At 43.4% G+C, this 16,729-nt stretch overlaps 6 non-coding genes and 1 pseudogene across 6 annotated transcripts; 6 read left to right on the top strand and 1 right to left on the bottom strand.

Moving 5' to 3' along the window:
• Window positions 1–4,129: 4,129 nt before the first annotated feature.
• On the top strand, window positions 4,130–4,185 carry LOC148665945 (U7 small nuclear RNA). The gene has a single exon (XR_015939046.1). It is a non-coding gene; the product is annotated as a U7 small nuclear RNA (small nuclear RNA).
• A 306-nt stretch (window positions 4,186–4,491) lies between these two features.
• Window positions 4,492–4,797, bottom strand: LOC148665944 (histone H4-like; annotated as a pseudogene).
• A 751-nt stretch (window positions 4,798–5,548) lies between these two features.
• On the top strand, window positions 5,549–5,636 carry trnay-gua (transfer RNA tyrosine (anticodon GUA)). Its single transcript is given in 2 exon segments — window positions 5,549–5,585; window positions 5,601–5,636. It is a non-coding gene; the product is annotated as a tRNA-Tyr (tRNA).
• A 3,670-nt stretch (window positions 5,637–9,306) lies between these two features.
• trnal-uag (transfer RNA leucine (anticodon UAG)) lies at window positions 9,307–9,388 on the top strand. Its single transcript has one exon. It is a non-coding gene; the product is annotated as a tRNA-Leu (tRNA).
• Window positions 9,389–13,749: 4,361 nt separating this feature from the next.
• Window positions 13,750–13,821, top strand: trnaw-cca (transfer RNA tryptophan (anticodon CCA)). The gene has a single exon. It is a non-coding gene; the product is annotated as a tRNA-Trp (tRNA).
• Window positions 13,822–14,736: 915 nt separating this feature from the next.
• trnan-guu (transfer RNA asparagine (anticodon GUU)) lies at window positions 14,737–14,810 on the top strand. The gene has a single exon. It is a non-coding gene; the product is annotated as a tRNA-Asn (tRNA).
• A 1,345-nt stretch (window positions 14,811–16,155) lies between these two features.
• Window positions 16,156–16,227, top strand: trnah-gug (transfer RNA histidin (anticodon GUG)). Its single transcript has one exon. It is a non-coding gene; the product is annotated as a tRNA-His (tRNA).
• Window positions 16,228–16,729: the final 502 nt, after the last annotated feature.

The following is a 16,729-nucleotide window of genomic DNA, read 5'->3' as shown; positions in this document are numbered from 1 at the left end:
CAGCCAAAAAGTGCGACGGATGCGGCGCCGAGGGACACCTCCTTCACCAATGCAAGGTAAGCAAACCTTCGTTTGCGCAGGTGGTGGACAAAGGGAGAGAGGTGAGAACAAGAACCCGCACCTCCCCCGCAGAGAACCGACACTGCCGAGGCCACACCCCTAGCTGCACCAGTGCCACAAGATGGCCGCCAGGACGACGGACAAAATGGCTGACCGGAGGAAGGGCCCTAATAACTCCCAGCAAGAAGGGAAAGAGAAAGCGGGAGAAGAGATGCAGGGCGGATCCACCTTCGGAAGGACAAAAGAAAAGAGTGGTAAGGGAGAACTTTCTTCCTCCGAGGCACAGGAACAACCGGAGGAGGCAGCCCAGGAAATGGAAACCCTCCCCACCGAGGCCCAAAGACGACAGGAAGTGACAGCCCAGGAAACAGAACCCCCCTCCCCCGAGTCCCACGGACAACAGGAGGAGGCAGCCCAGGAAGAGGTAACCCCCTCCCCCGAGGCCCAGGGACAACAGGAAGAGGCAGCCCAGGAAGTCGGAACCCCATCCCCTGAGGCCCAGGAACAACAGGAAGAGGCAGCCCAGGAAGTGGAGCCCAGATGTAGACTCCCAAGTTTTCCACTGTAAGCACAAAGAGAGGAGGTTCAACTTTCACTTGTTTAATCATGACTGTGAAACTTACCTTTCTAACAACTAACGTGAGAGGGCTAAGAGACCCGGTGAAAAGACGGGTAGTTTTTCATGGTCTGGCATCAAAGTCTTTCTCAGTTTGTTTCTTACAGGAGGTCCACCTGAAGGATGAAAGCGACAAGCTGACATTCACCAGGGAATGGACGAAGGGAGAATCATGCTGGAGCGTAGGAGGGGTCCACTCTTCCGGAGTGGGAATTCTCCTCGGAAACCCAGAGATGACGCTGGTTTCCTCCTTCTCGGTGGTGCAGGGCCGGATCCTGGTCGCAGACATCGACTGGAGGGGGCAGAAGTTGAGAGCAATTAACGTCTATGCTCCGACAGAACCCTCTATCCGGAAGGAAGTGTTTGCTGACCTGGCCAGCTGCTGCACCACCAACAGACAGGTGGTGCTTGGCGGGGACTTCAACGTCGACCGGGAGAAGGGGAGCGACGCTAGCTCGGCAGAGCTGGAGTCGCTACTCAAGCAGTTCTCCCTGGTAGACGGTTTCAGACGGTGCCGCCCTAACGACGTCAGAACGACATGAAAAAACTCCCGGGGAGTGTGCAGCCGCCTGGACTACATCTTTCTGCACACGACCTGCTCCCTGGAGTCGGCGACGGTGTCCCCGGAGTGGTATTCCAGCCACGAGCGCTTGACGGTGGTGGCTAACACCAACCTGCCGGCATTCGGTCGTGGGTACTGGAAGCTGAACCAGGAGATACTGGAGGAAGACGACTTCAAGGCACTGTTCCGTAAAGACTACGCGAGCTGGGTCGATCTGAGAGACGGCTACAGCTCCATGGTGGAATGGTGGGAGTCGGTGAAGGACAGGACCCGAACCCTGGCGCAGACGTACTGCAGACGGAAGGCGGCCAGGGAGAGGAAGGAAGCTGCACGACTCCAGAGACAACTAGAGGAGGAGTACAGCTCGGCTAACGGGGGAGGAGCCTTCAATTCAGCCCGGGCACGGGACCTGAAGGAGAGGCTCCGCAAACTCAATCAGGTCCGAGGAGCCCAGAAAAAGAGGGTGATCCACGGCCTGAGACGAGGAGATGGAGAGGAAGTGCTGGACGAGAGCGACAAGGTAGAAGCGGCCACCGCTTTCTACACGGAGCGCTTTTCAGAAAAGCAGACAGAGGTGGAGGCAGGCGATGCTTTTCTGGAAGAGCTGAAGGCACGAGTACCGGAGGAGGTGAGGGAGGACTTGGAGGGTCCGATCGTGGCCGAGGAGCTGAAGGCGGCGCTCTTGTCCATGGAGAATGGCAAGGTGCCAGGGCCGGACGGACTCCCCAAGGAATTCTACACCTGCTTCTGGGACACCCTGGCGGCAGATCTGGTGGAAGTGGATCTTCCGCCGGGGGAAACTCTGAGACACCATGAGGGAGGGCATCATCTCCTCTTCAAGAGCCCTTAGCAGAGACGGTGAGACGGGACCCAGTCATCTACGGCCTGGAGATACCGGGAGGCGCGGGGGAAACCCTGAAGATCTCCCAGTACGCCGACGACACAACACAGTTCCTGAGGTCGGACAGGGGGTTGAGGAGGGCCCTGCAGGTCATGGAGCAATACTCCAGAGCCTCGGGGTCGAAACTCAACCGCCGAAAGAGAAAACTGAAGTTCTTCGGGCCCTGGAAGCACAGGACGACAGCGCCGGAGGGTCTCAAGCTCTGCACGGAGCCCCTCAAAATACTGGGGGTTTCCTTCCAGAGCCAGGACAACGAGACCAACAACTGGACCAAGAGGATCGCCAAGGTGAATGCGAAGCTGGGTCTGTGGAAAACGCGGTCGCTGACCTACACAGGGAAAGTGATGGTGTTGAAAGCAGACATCCTGCCGGCTTTGGTTTACCTGGCGGTGGTGTACCCGCTGCCGGCCAGACTCAGACGAGCGCTGCAAGGGATTATCTTCGGCCTCGTCTGGGGCGGAAAGTACGAGTACATCACTCGAAAACCGGATGTGTCAGCTGGTCGAGGAAGGGGTTCGAGATGTCCCACATTTCCCCCTGAAACTCGACTGCATCTTCTACTGCAACCTCTGTCGGGCGCTGCAGGAGCCCATTGGCCACAAGTACCAGTACTTTGTCAGGCTGTGGCTCTCTGTCCCGATGAGGCACTTGGTCCAGTGGTCAAACACTGGGCCCAAGGCAGAGAGGCGACCGAAGTTCTACACCCACGCTGTCAAGTGGAGCAGGAGGTACGAGGCCACGAGACAGCCAGAGCTCTGCACCAACCACAGAGCCCTGTACAAAGAGGTGAGGGGGCATTTGGTCGCTGACGAAAGGCTGCAGGTTCCCAGACAAGTCTGGGAAAGGACACAGCCCAAAGAACTTGACAACCAACTGAAGGACCTCAACTGGATGGCTGTGCACAAGAGACTGGCTACCAGAGAGGTCCTCTACAGACACTCGCTAACCAGGAATCCGCATTGCCCCCGGAACACGTGTTTTGTCGAGGAGACTCAGGAGCACGTGTTCTGGAGCTGCCTCTTCGCCAAGGTGGTGTGGGGCAGAATGGACAACATTATGCAACTCCTGGGAAAGGATGCAGTGCTCAGTTACCAGTACATTCTGCTGGGGGCTGGCACCCACCAGACTGGACAAGGGGACACAGGACCTGTGGGGGCTGCTACTGTCCCTCACAAAACAAGGACTGTGGAAGGCGAGGAACACTCTCATCCGGCACAACATAAAGTGGGGGGCGAGGGAGCTGGAGGAGAGGATCCTGGCGGACCTCAGGAGGAGGACGAAGCACCACGTCGCCAAATGGGGTTTCCCCACGGCGAGGGAGCGCTGGAATGGACTTTGGGCCCTATACAGAGATTAAAGGACAATAGCAAGTGGTAGATTTGGAGGGACTCTCTTAATTGCGCAAATCCGCCCCCACTCGCAAAGATTGATAACGGACAATCAATCTCCGTTCCGCCGTTGTTTTTTATTACATGGAGTGTTAATATGTGTGAGATGTTCCTTTTGAGATGTTTTTTTTGCAGAATAAAGTATATTTTGTATAACAAAAAACATCTTATGACAAGGTTTACAAGTTATCTGTTGAACTACATTCTCATAGGTGTGGTCACATTCCAGATCATTTGTTTACGTTTTTGTTTCTGGAGCAACTGTTAGATGAAATGTGCTAATATGTAACCTAACTCCAGTGTGAATAACTAGAAGAGGGGAGCAGCTCCATTCCATACCATGGGAGCTTTGAGATTGGCTGGGCCAGATCTCTCATTTGCATATCTGATTTGGAAATATAACACTAAACCCCTTCTTGCATGGATTTAACTTGCACCCAAGAGTCCCCTACTGTGTATTGCTACTTATTTTTTTATGATAAGTGGTGATTACCAGTTGACAGGTTTTATTTGTTGAATTATAAATGGTTTTGTATTATCATCCTGAATGGCCTGTACTCAAGGTTTGGTAGGGTATGTGTTTTCATTTCATTTACCAAATTGAATTTTTGCTCTTTTAGTATTTGTCTAGAAGGCTTTCTGAAGTCAGGAACCCCATTTATTTGGTGAAAAAGGATTCTGTATTAATATTAATATTTCTCATACAACATAAATAGGGTCTTTTATGAATAAAAAGATCTTGCACTTGGAAATCTTGAAAAAGCTGTGTGCTTCCATACACTCGAGCAGTTTTGATTCCTAATATTTGACCTTAGGTGCGGGAACGGGTCTTTTTTGCCATTTGATTTCCAATTGATCAGCACAGTATAGAAAATAGACCCATAAAGCAACCTCAGCAGTGACAAATGTCACTGGGTCACTTGGGTTTATACGTCGGGGTCCGGTAGTGAAGCTCCGCTCCTGTTTAGCCTCCGAAGCCTTACAGGGTGCGGCCCTGGCGCTTCAGCGCGTACACCACGTCCATGGCAGTGACGGTCTTCCTCTTGGCGTGCTTGGCGTGCTCGGTGTAGGTGACGTTCTCCAGGAACACCTTCAGCACCCCGCGGGTCTCCTCGTAGTTCAGCCTGGAGATCCGCTTCACTCCCCCACGGCGAGCCAGGCGGCGGATTGCGGGCTTGGTGATTCCCTGGATGTTGTCGCGGAGAACCTTACGGTGACGCTTAGCACCTCCTTTCCCGAGTCCCTTTCCGCCCTTGCCTCTTCCAGACATCTTCTAGTTATCAGCTGTGAACACGACACACACTGCTCATCTTTGATGTATAATAGACATCTTTCTTTGATGTCTATTATACATCAAAGAAAGTTTTTTATAGGTGTAGAAACTAGTAAATAAAGCCAATGATTTGTTTTAGAAATGTATTATTAAAATATACAATTATTCACACCTTAACAATATGTAGTTCAAATTATACATTATTTACAATATTGTATTCAAATGTCTAATCATTATAAAAAACACAACTAGTAAACTTCAGTTACAAATTCTAGTAACATGGCAATATATATATATTAATGACAAACACAAACTAATTACATGAACACGCTAATATTTAACTCAAAACCACATTTCGATTCAAATATAAATTTTTAAAATTTACAACTTCTTTATTTCCACGAAAATATTATTAATGTAGCACAAACGCTACTTTCTAATAAAGACCGAAAGAAACTGTTTGTTTTGTGTCTCATGGTGATCCTCCTCTCGAGACTAATGAAATGTTTAATATGATCCCTCGAGAAAAAAAAGGAACCAATTTCCGCCTGGAATGATTGATGCCCCATCAAACATTTTGTAATATCCCTGGAAGTTTATACAGTAGAATCCTGGTTCGTGGCTTAAATTCAAGTTAATGAGACTAAGGAAACGAGTTGGAAACTTGATGTCGAAGTGGGATTTAAATCACCCATTTCACATTTTACTTCATTGGGCAGTATGCGCCAGAGAGCAATGCCACAGCATCCCTTCGATAGCTCAGTTGGTAGAGTGGAGGACTGTAGTGGAGTCAACAGGGAATCCTTAGGTCGCTGGTTCGATTCCGGCTCGAAGGAAGGTGCTTTTCGTGTAATTTAATCAAAGAGTTAAAAAAGCGAATCTGTTTTATTCAGACATTGATCAAAAGCTCAATAATCGACTAAGCAAAGGCTCCTGTTCCGAATTCAGCCCACGTCTGATTGTCTTGTTTTGGCCAAGATCTGATCTTTGAATTAAGGGACTACACTGTCTGCTTTGTAATTCAAAAATACATACAAATGTCAAGTTTTTGTAGATATAAAGGTGTTCTCTGTTTTCAAAGGATAGTTACTTAATTGGCATAATGATTTGGTATTGATTTTGTATCCTTGTATTATAAAGTTTGTGCTTTCTGTGTTTTTATCGTATTGTGAACTTATTTTTTAAACAAATGCTTACAAAGGCAAAGACGGCACACATCTGTTTATACCAGCGGTGAATTGTACATTTTTATTAAGTACAAGCTACTGTGCACTTCTGGGAGTATAACAGGTTCGATATAAAGTGGCAAAAATATAAAAGGGGAAAATACCCCAGACTGCATGTAAAGCCCTCGTTGTGACTGTTTTAGATAAAATGGCGTACTATGCGCGAAATGTTGCAGAAACACAATCTGATATTTTGATACAGGTAGGCCAGCGCTTCCAAAGCATGCAGGTGTAGAACAGGACTTAATGCATTTTTATACAAAAATTTGTATTCTATATTCTGGTCGCTTGCAGATTAGAATGGCATATGTTTAGCAATAATATTATTTATGGTACCTGAAAGTTTCAGGTTGTTGCACAAAGCTAAGGTATGCGTATACGTGATCTGACAACTGGAATCAATTTCCTGTCGTTAAACTCTGTTTATTTTTAAGTTGAGGCCCAGGATCCAAATCTTCAGTTCTGATTTTTTAAAGTGATATCTTTCCTTCCTGTCGTGAAAGTCACACGATGTGAGCAATTGTTTTTTTTACGTTGCGATCCAAAGAGCCTCAGACGCACAGTCTAACAGTAACCAAACCAGAATGGATTCTGCTGGGAGCCGGGCTGAGCTCATTCTCACTCCCTGTGCTGAAAACAGAATTATTTCTTCCCCGAACATCGTCTACAGATCACTTGTGCGCTTTTAACCTTCTCGCAGCTACGGGCGAGACTGACGCTCATGATATGAAAGCACCCGCCGGAATACATTCTCTAACTTTCACAATCGCGACAGACTTCGCTTTTAAAAAAAAAAGTAGATATAGCCCTGAAAAAAGCATTAGCTTTATCAGTTTTTAAATTAATCTATTTTGAATCAAAGTTTGATTTTTTTTATTGCATTTTACATTATAATAATAATAATCATCATCATCATCATCATTGCTTACACTTATATAGCGCTGTTCTGGATACTCCACTCAATGCGCTTTACAGGTAATGGGGACTCCCTTCCACCACCACCATTCTCCTGAATGATCACAGGACCTCGGTTTTACGTCTCAGCCGAAGGACGGCACCTGTTTACAGTTTAGTGTCCCCGTCATTGTACTGGGGTATCAGGACCCGCATGGACCGCAGGGTGTGCGCCCAGCGACAGAAACCAGATGTGTGTCGGGCTCGGCTGTGAGCAGGACAATGACGTCACGGGGACAAAGTAGAGGAAATCAAAACGGTTCTATAAAAGACCTGTGTCAGCTGTTGGTTTGCAGTCTGGACTCTAAATCCTCCGATCCGATTTTAAATCTCTCTAATACCTGAGCGGCTTCTTCCGAGTATTTATTCGTATACTTATTAGTAGTATGAAGGATGTGACAAATTTATGATTTCTTGGAACAAAATGGTTTTTATTTGCATTCGAAATGAAGCGGAATTTTAGCTTGACACACAAACCCTTTGTCTTTTTTAGATAGTGATTTTTAAACAGATATAAATGTAGAAAACGTGTTTTATTTTAGCACTACAATAGCAGGGTCAGTGGCGTAATGAATAACACGTCAGGACTTCCATCAGAAAATTATACTGTAGGTTGGACTGCCGTCTGGCTTGTTTCGTTTATACCACTTACATTCTTTTATATAAATGAACTCCACCTGAAAGCTATAGAACACACTTTAGGTAAGTTGTCTGCAGCCTCATGCGAATTTCGACAACTTACCCAAAACACTGTACTGTCTGGAGTTCAGCTCCAGCTCTGAACTCAATTGCAATGAAAAACCATGCGTAACAAAACTGGAGAACAGCTGAACTTGTGCTCAGTTCGGTGATGAGGGTTCAGAACTGTCCTTGTTGTAATTAGCACGAACTGCACAGGCTCTGAATCAGACCATGTCAATCAGTCTGATCAGTGTAGGACACGTTAATGTAGAATTATTAATAGGCTTATTAGTTAGTTAGTTCAGGTTTACCCACCTGAACTAATGTAGAATTATTACTTGGTCTGTCTCTTGTTTGTATATAAATGAATGTCTCTGACAACTTAATGTTAGTTTTACGATGTAGGTCAGGCGTTGACATATGCACGAGTATACGAAATGTCTCACTCCTGATTCAACTCATGTTCTATAGGAGATTGGCGATTCCTCCTGTTTCTCGTACAACCATATCAGAACAGAAGACCGTGTCACCCAGCTGTGATTCAAGATCGACTCGCATCTTTATCCCTTTTTTGTTCGTGATCATTATTTTCTTTAGTTATGATCAATATTGAACTTTTTCTAAATGAAATGACAATAATCAAACATGCAGGCAGATTTTTGAAAAGTATTCGGAATTGACAGGGTGCCCCTTTGGAACAGTCGTCAGAAAATGTGAGAAAATGAAAGTTACTGTATGTAAGCTCTCACACAAAGCATTGAAGATTGGAATCTGAGTGTAAAAAAGCTACCCGTCTCCCAATGATAGGCAGGGATACACACCATGACTCGAATAGACTCAGCGAACTTTAACACCTATGATATTACGAGTGCTTTGCACGTGTCGAATTTCAAGAAGGAACTACTACAACAGTTGTGGATATAATTCAATACCACCGGCAAAGTCCAATACCGGCAACTTCTGAGAAAATAATGTTCACTCATGGAATTTGGTCTTTGAACGGCTGGCGGGAAAATTCATTTATACTCCTGTTGCACCCTCAGCTGAAACATGTTAAAATAACAACGCAGATTTGTTGGAGAACCTGACAAGAATTATTGGGTTAGCACTGTATGTATTCTGGTGTATTTACTTTAATTTTAATATAAATGTAAACATGCATGCTGTATAATCTATTGTAATTTTAAAATATGTTAGCTGAGGATGCGAGGGGGGCTATTATACCTTGTGAAACACGCAAGGAACTGTAAAAAAGGCTGGTATTTGAAAAAAAATGGCGATCACAAGAAAACCACAATTTATGTGGTATTATCATCAATATCCTTCAAAATCTATGTTCAAATGAAGGATTTAAAGAAACTATGAAAAAAGCAACAGTAATAGCAGAGGATTTTGATATTTGCTCTTCAAGTCAGTAGATCGACGTAGAGTTGCGCCCCTACAAACAGCACAAAGGATGAAACCCACCTCCTTCGTTATTGCTATGTTTGTGCCGGTGAAAGTAGCATTTGTGCTATTGAAAGCATCTCGGAAGATGAAGGTGCAGTCACTTCCACATGTCATGATATCATTAGATCTGACGACAAGAGCTGAAGCCCCCGGCATTTTCCAAGCCAGGAATGTGAGGAAGATGGGCATGGAGGAAGGTAGCGTGGCCGAGCAGTCTAAGGCACTGGATTTAGGCTCCAGTCTCTCTGGGGGCGTGGGTTCGAATCCCGCCGCTGCCAAATGTTAGTGTTTTAAGACCTGCAATACGATCAGTAAAAGTGCTTTTTGTTAGGCTGCGGGAGGTGTTTAGAGATAGACTTTCTAAAAGACAGGCTTAACATCAAGGCAGAAAAAATATTTTGTTTTCTCAACAAAAATTCTCTTTGGCACGTTCAGCTTTATGTAGGGAACAACATCTGCCGAGATCACTTTTGAGGCAGTGCACATGATAGTGTACCGGCAAGTAAATTTAATATTGGCTGTGGTGGTGAGCTGCTTTTGTCTGTGAAACTTTTAATTCTTCACGCCGAATCGTTGGCAGGGGTAATAGCTTATCTTTGAACAGAGCGCTCCATCAGAAATACTTTGTTCGTGCTCAAAAGAGATCAGAGGATTAACTTGATGAATTCACATAGCATACCTTACAGGAAAGATTTAAAAGGGGAATTGATTGTGCTACCTGATGTTGTTCCTGTGGTTTCTTTGGATACAAAGGTGAATGTTCTTTGACGTTCTGCTAGAGTATCCACTGGGTGGGTTTTATCGATTAGCTCAGATAGGTCATCAGTGCTCCGTCTCCGGAAAATAATCAGCACTGTTTTTTCCTGTGCTGTCTTTTAAAACATATAAGATCACGAGTTTACAGATTTCTCCAAATAACAACTATACATTTTAACCCAGCGGTTAGCATTCCTTCAATCCAATAGTTTTACTCTAGGTTAAAAGCAGTGCAATATACAGAGAGATGATATTCAAATATTTCAACGTTCTGTTGGATTACCTGTATGGAGATATCGCTCAGAATTCCTAATATGATTTTGAGTTCAGTTTTGCTTTACTACTTTCAGAGTCTTATATTGACCTTGCTGAAGCAGAGAAGTGACATAATCACAAATAGTCTTATTAATATTTCAGTTAAATCTTTTTTCTGTAGTAACATCAGTTGATATTAATATTAGTCCTGATTTATAATTTTTTTGTCATGGTTGATCTTAAATAATTTTGTAATTAGTTTCAGTTTTGAAAAATCATGCAGAGAAGCTACCAAAACTGGTATAGTTCATATAATGATTAATGCAATAGCAGCATTTTGGGTTGAAAACAAAAAGTATATCTTGGTATGAATCCTAACACTTCATAGGCAGCGTTCTAGGACTTCTCGCTTCAGATAAAGTTGTCAATACATCATAGATTTCTACTCAATCAATATCAGCAGTGTTATCACTACCGAACGCTAAATATAGATCCTGGCAATACTTCGTGAGATCTTTGTAAGAAAATCCCAAATACTACGGAAGGAATCAAATTTATATGTTTCTTTGGATCGAGAAGATGATCATTATGAGACTCAAAACATGCCTGTCTTTTCTTTTTTCGAGGACAAATGGATTATTGAGGTGTAAAGATGGGTTCAAAACCAAAATCACCTGCTATCGCTGCTGTTTCTTCAAATCCTTCAACTGATCATCGATATCGAGGAATAATATATAGTTTCTTCAAATCCTTCAACTGATCATCAACATAGAGAAATAATATTATACAATTGTGGTTTTCTGTTAATTGCCAATTTGACTGTAATTACATCTTCGTTTACAGATGTCTTGCATGTATCACAAGGTATAATAGTCGTCGTGCGTCCTCAGTTAAAATGTACGACAAAAGTACAACATTTATGGTTACATCCATATTAAAATGAAGGTAAATATACCAAGATATTAAAATACAATTGTACAGTCCTAACTTAATAATGCCTGTGAAGTTTTCCAACAAATCCGAACTGTAATTTTGAAATATTATAGGTGAGAATGAAAAGAGAGTACAAAGATCAAATTCAATGAGTGAAAATGCACCAGTAGTTCTCTAAACGGAGTTTCTTCCCTGAAATGTCTTGCTTGCGAAGCACCAAGCAGCCTTGAACGGATCGCGGAAATCAAATATACAGTACAAATGGATTCAGAGTGTGCTTTCCAACTTTTGTGCAACTATTACCTTTGATAGGGTAGAGTTGTCTTCACAATCTGGGTTAAATAAAAAGGAGTGACGTCAGTTTTATTAATGTGAGTAAGCTTTATTAATTTCCCTCATGGGATCAATAAAGTATCTACAGCAGTGGTTCTCAAACTTTTTGGACCAAGTACCACCCCTAATCCAACCAAAGCATCCAAGTACCACCTACAAGTCATCATCTCATAGGAACCCCAGAAATAAATATTATAATAATGAACTTTATTTGATATAGCGCCTTTAAAGGTGGCTTCTCAAAGTATTTTACAGAAAAAAAACATTAACAACAACTAATAAAAAAGCACCATTTCAGTGAGAGGGGTGAGCCTATTTAGTTGAGCAAAGGAGATGTGAATTAATTTTTCGAGCCTTGATACAATTCACAACAGAGTCTAACAGATATTAAATCGTCAGGCATTTTCTTGACGGCAAAGGTCTTGCGGTGGATGTTGTAATGCGTACATTAATTTCTGGAGCAACCTCTCTAATTCGTGCAACTGCACCGTTATGTCGGCTTGTCATTGCTCTAGCACTGTCTGTACAAACTCAGACGCATTTTATCAAGTCGAGGCCATTCTCTTCGAAAAATTCATTCAGAAGCTGAAATATGTGCTCTCCTGTAGTTCCTGTTGGTAGCGGTTTACAGAACAGAAAGTCTTCATGGGACATACCCTCAAACTCGTATCTAACGTAAACGAGCAAATTGGCCAAATCGACTACAGACTCATCTAATTGCAGTGAAAAACATCTGCTCATCTTAACGCGCTCTATCAGTGTACTTTTGATATAATCCTTCATTTCAATAATTCTTTGAATGACTGTGTCTTTCAGGGGGAGGGGGGCAGCAGGTCGAGCTGTTTAGCAGCTTTTTCTCCACACATAATACGTGTCAGCTCTTTTGCCAACGGTAAATAAGGTTCTTCAAAAATAGTGTAGCTTACCTGCTTTAGCAATCCGCAAGCTTGCATTTTTCCGCGTTTCTGTTTTTATTTCCGTATTTATTTAAAGTTTTTATTTCATGCGCATGGGAGCGAAACACAGAGACGCTTGGTGTATTTTTCTCCAATTAGAACAGTTCTTAAATATTTTTCTGTTATCACGCTTTCGTGTGCTCACAAGATTGCCTGCGTTCGTAGCACGTATTTCTATGCATTCCTGTGTTTACAATGTTGGCATTGTTCCAAAATCACGCACATTCTCCTTTCTCCCTATTTGCTGGAGATACAATAGCTTTTTTTAAATACAATTGGTCACTTGCATCCGTAGCACGCATTCCTATAGAGTGGTATAGAATTACAGAGTATCTCTTGTGTCCACTGAAGTATTAGCACGCACTGTATCGTAGTACGTAGGCTGCGTATTCGACACGTTTTAAAATACAAAATATGAAAACCCGTCCCGATTTTTCAGTGCACACTACACAGTTCCAGGGTCATTTGGCGTACCACCTGGTGGCACTCCACGTACCACTGCCGGTACGCGTACCACAGATTGAGAACCACTGATCTACAGTATCTATAAATCTCTTACACGTCATTTACAATGGCTTTTCAACTAATAGCCCGTGCAGGGATCAAACCCTAGCTGTTGGTACAGTACGAGTTGCGTAAGGCTCTGTAACGCGCAGATGAGAAACTAACCTCTGCTTCTTCATTATATACACAGTGAGCTATATATGCGAGCTTACTGCCTCCTACAGGCTCTGTATTTGATTGCGGTACAAGACCGGCCGTGGAGATAAAGTGAGACGGGTGTGTACATTAAAAGGCTCATAGTGTCCCTGGGAGGGCTCAAACCACCACCCTTTTGGTTAACAACCGAACCACAAAGACTCATGTACAGCTTAACACTTCTCGGTCTCAGTGAAAGTGATACACTCCGTAAAATTTCCAGAGATTCATTTATTTTTAAAGGAAAATCACCAACAGCGGCCGAGATCTACTGGAGTTTTTTCATTCTATACTGCGATTTCTGAAGGGTACTCTGTGAAAATACAAGTTTTGACGAGAAGGGATGGACATATAAGGTCAAAAGGCTTTCGGAATTGAACCTTAAGGTGAAGACTGCGGGTTCAGTAGCAGCAGAACCTGATCAGTATCAATTGACTCCGATATACTTTGAAAATGAACTTGGGGATTTAGAGTCAGACGTGCTACCGTTGCACCATGGGGTACTTAATTAAAAAAAAATAGAAAAAAAATCAGTGTTCCTGGATCTGTAATTGAGAACAACACCTGCACAAGAGCTGCGCAGGAAGAATAAAATGTGGTCTGGGAAGAAGAGACTCTCTTCGGAGAGCTGCGCTCTTCACAGGAGATTTTTTTTTTTGTGAAGCTGATTTGTCTCCTTTGGGAAATTCAACAGCACTGACAACCGTGACTTCGTGGTGCAACGGTAGCGCGCCTGACTCCAGATCAGAAGGCTGCGTGTTCAAATCATGTCGAGGTCAGCTGTTACTTTTTCAGGTTCTGCTGGTCCTGAACACGGAATTCACCCCATGCAGTTGAGTTCTATCTGTACACCACACAGATAATCAAAACAAAATAGAGCAGTACAGGACACGCAGTGTGGAGCTCACACAGGCTTACAGTCTCCAGCATTGGAGTGGAGGGGAACAAAGAACTTTGTTTTTTTTTTTTTAAGAGAAAAGGCACAGTTCACATCTGCTTAACATCACGTCCAACTTTAGAGACAGCTACATCAGATAATGGAATCCCGGAAGTTTCAGATAACTTTTTTTAATACAGGTTCAAGCAAACCTGAAAGTTAATGAGTTTCCGGACACTTTTGTTTTATTAAAAAGTGTCTGAAGCCTGAAACTGTAATTTGAAAACAAAACCCGCTATTGGACATTAGCAGGTGCTTTTTGTAACGATTTGCTATTTCATGCTGGAAAACAAAGGAAACAGACCCAACGTTTGCTTTCAGGTGCGGTTCATTACATAATATACATCTATTACTGAGGAGCTTGAATAAAATTTACACGAGCCAGGTAGAAGTCGAACCTACAATCTTATGATCCGAAATCAGACGCGTTGTTTATTAAACCGGCATTTCACATGACCTGAATTCCCCCATAGTGTGCTCAGCGCCGCTACTAGTAATGCACCGCTCCGTCTAAAATTTCAAAGTGAGAAACATGTGTGTCATTTCGGGCAATCACAAAGGGCTTGATTTCGTTAAATGCATGTGTTCATTTCCTTTCTGGAAAACTTGTTTTTGATGAAATTCACACAGCTTGCGAAAAATGAAATTCAATTATTGGTTATCAGTGCAGAAGAAATATTACAGGCTGGCAAAATAAACGGGAAGAGATTTTTTTTTAACCGAAAACTTGTGATTCGAGAAATGACCTTACCAGTCAGTCTCTGTGGCGCAATCGGTTAGCGCGTTCGGCTGTTAACCGAAAGGTTGGTGGTTCGAGTCCACCCAGGGACTGGGTTCTTTTGCGATATAAACATTGTCTTCAGTCGATTGGATTTCTCAGCGAAACCTTAACCATTTTAATATTTGCAGGAAATGCGAGTGTTTAACACGTGTCAGGGTCACCGGGAAATGTCCAATAATGCCCAACATTGCAACTCCCCAGAAAACCATATTCACTCAAAACAAATTATCGTCGAATCTTCATTTATACTCCAGTTGAATCCTCTGCTGAAATATTTTAAAAATACAATGCAGGTTTGTTTGAGAACTTGACAAGCATTCTTACAATAGCACTGTGCAGTTGGATTTTGATATTTTGACATATTTACCTTAATTTTAAACATAAATACTATACAGTCTATTGTAATTTTAAAATATGTTGAGCTGAGGATACAAAGGGGTGAAAGGGAAAGGTCAGAGGGTATAGTAAAAACAAGGTTAGGATTGGTGGAGGTGGTAGGGGTGTTGATGGTTTTTCTCTTGTCATGGAAATATAACTATTAATTTTAAAGGATCACTTACTGACGTCAGACAGCTGCCAATTCTCCAGACGCGTCTCTGGAAGGATAAACAGTTTATCCTCCGAGGTTCGTCCAATTTGCTAAAATTGTCCGGGTCCGGATGGAGTTTCAGCAGCCGTTCGCGTTCAGGTTTGTGATCCCGGACGAGCCCCCAAATTGTCATGGAAATATAACTATCAAGGAAGCCACAAGAGAGAGTTCTCACCTGAGTAAGGTCTTTTATTTCAATATTGCAATATTGGGAGCCCTGCAAAGTGCAACCAGAGACTCAATTTGTTACAAGCAGTACAGGGTTTTTATAAGACGTTGCGCTGTAAAAAGTTCAGCACTTGGTCCCTTCTAAAACTTCCCCTTTCTCTAAGAGAAAACAGATTACATCATAGAGCGAGAGAAGAAAAACTAGATTTGTTATTCAAAGCTTATCAGTTACTTTCAGCTAATTCTAACGACCCAGACAGCATATATTGTTTTGGTACATTGTCTTCTAAACTAACCTAAACAGTGTATTTTGTTGACGAACTGTTTTCTAAAATTCTGCACGCACTGTAGCACAGCAGTTACATCCTTGAAATATATTATCTAAAAGCACCAATATATTTTTTCAAAGCTCTCTACATTTTTAAGAATCAATTTACTTATTAGATTTCCACTTCACCGGCATCATGCAAGCAAACTACATAAATATGAGAAAACACGCAAGATAGTTGTCACTCAGAGTGTCGAAGGGTCGATGTATACTGGGGCTCAGTTGAAATGCAACGTCAGGACTTTTCCGAATTATGTCACATGAAGAGAGCACAGCCCTTTCAGCCCTGCCGCGTGTGTCTCGGTAACTCGCTGTGATCGTATAGTGGTCAGTACTTTGCGTTGTGGCCGCAACAACCCCGGTTCGAATCCGGGTCACGGCAGAATAGGGGCGTCTGCTTTTACTACTCGCACGAATGAAGGCAAAAAAAAGCCAATCGATGTGAACGAACGGCACTTTACAGAGGAGTACTGCCTGACTGGATCGTTGATGAACGACAGAGGCCACTCCGACCTCTTCTCGGTTTTCTTCAATGACTTACTAAGGATCTTCTTCACATTCGCCCATGCAGGGGAAGCCAGTTACACCAAAGCAAACGCAGGAAAGTGCAATTCAAGCAGAGACCAGGAGGGACTTGTTTACACCGAGAGTGGGCGGAGAATGGAACAATGCGCCCAGCCCTGTTGCTGGAGCCGATTCTTGATGAGCTCTTGGGCTCACTAAGAGGCTCCCGCTGGATGCTAATCTTTCTGTTGTTCTTGCAGGTCCTGCGCTGCTTTTGAGCCGACAGAGCTCGTCCTGGTCTGTCGGCACAGCCCAATTGCAAATGATCGGCTCCGCGTATAGAAGGAACGTGCGTTTGGTACAAGAGTGCACGAAGGCAC

Source organism: Lepisosteus platostomus, chromosome 5 (genome assembly GCF_059453375.1).
Source record: "Lepisosteus platostomus isolate fLepPlt1 chromosome 5, fLepPlt1.hap1, whole genome shotgun sequence".
NCBI lineage: Eukaryota > Metazoa > Chordata > Actinopteri > Semionotiformes > Lepisosteidae > Lepisosteus > Lepisosteus platostomus.
This window is presented reverse-complemented; position numbering and strand designations above follow the sequence as displayed.